Source organism: Amblyomma mixtum, chromosome 9, assembly GCF_055824585.1.
Source record: "Amblyomma mixtum isolate Tamu chromosome 9, ASM5582458v1, whole genome shotgun sequence".
Lineage (NCBI taxonomy): Eukaryota > Metazoa > Arthropoda > Arachnida > Ixodida > Ixodidae > Amblyomma > Amblyomma mixtum.
In genome coordinates this window covers 662,179-666,000 of record NC_143020.1, presented here as the reverse complement: position 1 = coordinate 666,000, position 3,822 = coordinate 662,179, and the positions used below count along the sequence as shown (strand labels likewise).

Here is a 3,822-nt window from a genome sequence, read left to right as displayed (position 1 = left end):
TTGTGAGTACTTTGCAGCACTGGGTGTCAGAGTTATATGGACTATCGCTTTCAGTTAAATGCGGTTTAAGGTACTCACAAAAGGTGTAAATTGTTCTTTTTTGAAAACTCCCTCGCACGGTACGAAGCTGATGTAGGACCACAACAAGACGCTAAAGACGAATGTATAACGTGTTGCATTTGGATGAGCTAGAGTGTCCAAGGAGGAAAATACGATGGCTGTAGTGTCGGACACTGAGCAACAAGAGGGAGATGTAGGCATCGCACGACTTCAGGAAAGCCATAGTTGCGGTTGGTCACGTCACTCCGATGAAGGAAGTGCTTATCGGCTTGTCTGCACTTATCGAAGGTGAGCACACACCTTGTCTTCTGGGAAGTGATAAGGACTCGCAGTAGAGGCTTGACTTGCACTACGCTTCCTGAGAAAGCGCTTACTCTGTGAGGAGAAAACAGCCACGAAGGAAAGTTTCCAGAGGAGCGGAACATGTGGCTAGCTGCCTCGAGCTAGTCTTGAAGGATTGCTTCCACTCGATATGGTACTTCACACGTGGAACGTCGATACAATAACCTCGACGCTTTCAATGTGCACGTTTTGTTACGTGCACATGTTGGTGGTATTGCGGTAGTTGAGAGAGCGAACGGTACTTATTCGTCACTACAATAGTCGCAATACCGTGGCTTTCCCGCTACTCAAATCACAACGCATACGCTGGCAAATGTGCTACGGTGCACATCAAGATCGGTGAAAGGTATTTAGACGTGTGTAGCAAAAAATCATCAATATCTTTTCTTTGCAGGTGCGCTGCTGGAACCATCCAAATGGCTGTGACGTTGTCACGGATGCTTCGAGCACGACGAAGCACGTCCACACAAGCTGCGCTTACCAAGTAGCACGCTGTCGAAGCTGCGGAGTGAGAGTCCTTCATAGGGAGATCATTGCACATGGAGAGTCAAACTGTGGTGCATTTGCTCTACCGACACCATCAGGTGTGTCCCCTGAGGAATGCATGAAGTTGGATATCGAAGCTGTTAAGAGCGATCTTTTTATTGTCAAGGAAGCCTTGGCCAATATTACCGCTCAAACAGCAGCTTTCAGAGAAACAGTCACACACCTCTCTTGACTGCATGGGAGCAGAAAACTGCCTGTGTCCTCAGTATGCGCACAGTCCAAGACGGTAGAGAATATGAGTGAAACAATACAGATGTTGACATCATTCATTCAAAAGAGACATGAAACGCAAAAAGTTGATTTGCAGACACTGAAAACGAACTGGGAAGATAGCTTGCGAAATGCCGCACTTGCCATTCGAGCACATTTGATCGAGATAAGAGTGGATGATGAGCGCAGAGCCCTTTTTATGGGTACCGTCGACAAAAGGTTTGCGAACTTACGTATTGCATTGCATAACATTAGAATAGAGATGCAGGCTACCAAGACAAGGTCTAGTCAACAAAAAAAGCAAGAAGACGTTGAGGAGACACAGGTGACAAAGGTATTTCTTTCTCCACGAGAAGACCCGAAGATGCGAAAACTTCTGAAATGAAGCACGAGATTGGTAAGCAGAAGTCTTCGAATAAGGGCAAGCAGATTTCAGCACAGTGTGTTGCCGAGGTTAAGAGTGTGAGTAGCGGAACGCAAGAACACATTAAAAAAGAAGAAGCTACACCTTCAAGCCTTCCAAAATGTGCGCCAATAGGTTATTGCGCGTTCACGTGGTGTGTGAAAAAGTACCCGACACTAAAGTCCGCCGCAATCGCTCGTCGATGGGCTCTGTACAAGGCAGGGTATATAAGTATCGCAGGCCACTCCTTCGCTCCCGGAGCATTCATAAAAAAGAGGCTACTTAGTGAGTCTACACTTGTTCATTGAGTTGCAAGGTAGCTGGACTTCAAACCATTCCTCATGGCCATCCCAACAAGGAATCAGGCTTCGCATAATTCACCCAGAAAGAGATGAAGATTGCATGATTGTGGCAAGAGGTGGACATGAGGGCGAAACTATGCTTCCATTGACGTCAAAAATTTGTAGCGACGCGTGCAGTTACGTCTCCTATGCATCTTTTACGTGGAGAGACGTTGAGGTCGCCGGGTTCGTTCAGCGCGACCAGCTGAAGCTGGTTCTAGAGGTCATTTAGCAACGTGTGAATCAAGTTTCCAAAAATGTTCTTTCCTCTAGGATGTTTCTCTGCTGCAGATTAAAGAAGTATTCAAACTTGTCGCACCTCTATCGCGCCGTACGTCCTCTTCTAAGCGGAGAAGACTACCTTCGAAAAGTCCTTCTTTTAGCACAAGACTTCTTATCGTTGATTGTGTCCTCTCTGCTCACTGTCTTTCCAAGCATGCCAAAAGAATGTTATAAAGAGGACCAGAAAAAAGCACACAAGACACCAAGCGAAAAACTCATTGTCTTATTTCTCCAGCTGCGAAGACATACAGAAGAAGGAAAGAGAATGAAAACACGACAAGATAAAACAACATAGACGCCAAGAGAAGAAAATCATTGCTGGCCGTTTCGCGCAGCCAATAAAACAATAAAATAGGCTATTTCTTTTGCAAGATGGGTGAAAGATGGTGCGCTCTGTTACACTATTGCTAAATCCGAATTCTTAATCCCAAAGAACTGTCTCGAAGAAAAAGTGCGCGCCGTGGAATGCTACAGGCCCATCACGTTGGCAAATGTGGACTGCAAACTTTCCACTTAAGTTTCATTAAATCTTCCACAAAGCAGAATGTCAGTTCTCATTCGCCCCGCTAAAAGTGCGGTCTCATAGGCCGTTTCATTAAAAGTAATGCACACGTTACTGGAACATTTTTTTACCTTCCTTTTCACCTCATTAACAGCTTGCTTTCCTCCAAATCATCCTTTAGAAGCCATTTATCGTGTCCGCCATTCATTCATTGTTGCTGATTTGAAGTGGTGTAATTTTGAAAATCAGGTTACTAAAAAAATGCAACTCAACTGCAAATGTTTCATTCACTCAGCTTATTAACGGCCATCCCTCCGAGCTCATTCCTAAGCGGTCGTCCGTGAAGCAAGACTTTCCTTTTTCATCCTTACTATTTGCAATTATCTATACCCGCTTCGTTTGAGTGTTCTCTAAAAGTAATATCCAGGGTGTTACTGTCTTGGGCATTCAAGTCAACAGTGCTTGTCTATGCTGATGAACGCATTTTTTGCATTGATGAGTACAACTTTATCACCCCAACAGCCAAGATAGAGGAGTGTGGTTTGGATGTGTAGCGCCCGGCGACGCTATAAAGCGCAGGCGCTGTGATCAGCGTTCCCGCGACAGAAGGAAATAAAGAACGACAGCGCGTGCTCGGAGCGCACGCCCGGCACGCGCAGTCCGGAACTAGAAGCCTGCCACGCTGGTCGTCTCTGTCTGGTGCTCCGCTGCGACCCCGCTAATACCTCAACAGTGGTGACCTGGCGAACCGTGCCTTCTATCGCAGCGGCGTTCCAGCATGGCGTACTGGCAGCACCCAAGTTTCGACCCGCCGCTCCCGGCGTTCCGGCCTGCAGGCGTCGGCGGGTGGTTCGCCCAACTGGAGGCTGCGATGTACCTGAACGGCATCACCATCCAGCCGTTCAAACACGAAGTCCTTTGTGACATCCTCCCGGCCGACCTCCTGCGTCGGCTCACCTACTCTGCTTTCGGCGGCCGGCCATACGATGAGCTGCGTGCGGCCGTCTTGGCGTACTTCGGCGCCTACTACGTTCCGCCGCCGCTCTACGACGCAGCGGACCCGTTTTCGCCGCCGCCAGCCTCTGGCCCTGCACCGGCCTCGCTCGCGCCCACGCAGCCTTCATCAGAACCCGGCC

At 48.1% G+C, this 3,822-nt stretch overlaps 1 pseudogene; it reads left to right on the top strand.

Annotated features, from left to right (window-relative positions):
• The first annotated feature begins 214 nt into the window (after positions 1-214).
• On the top strand, positions 215-1,956 carry LOC149328026 (uncharacterized; annotated as a pseudogene).
• Positions 1,957-3,822: the final 1,866 nt, after the last annotated feature.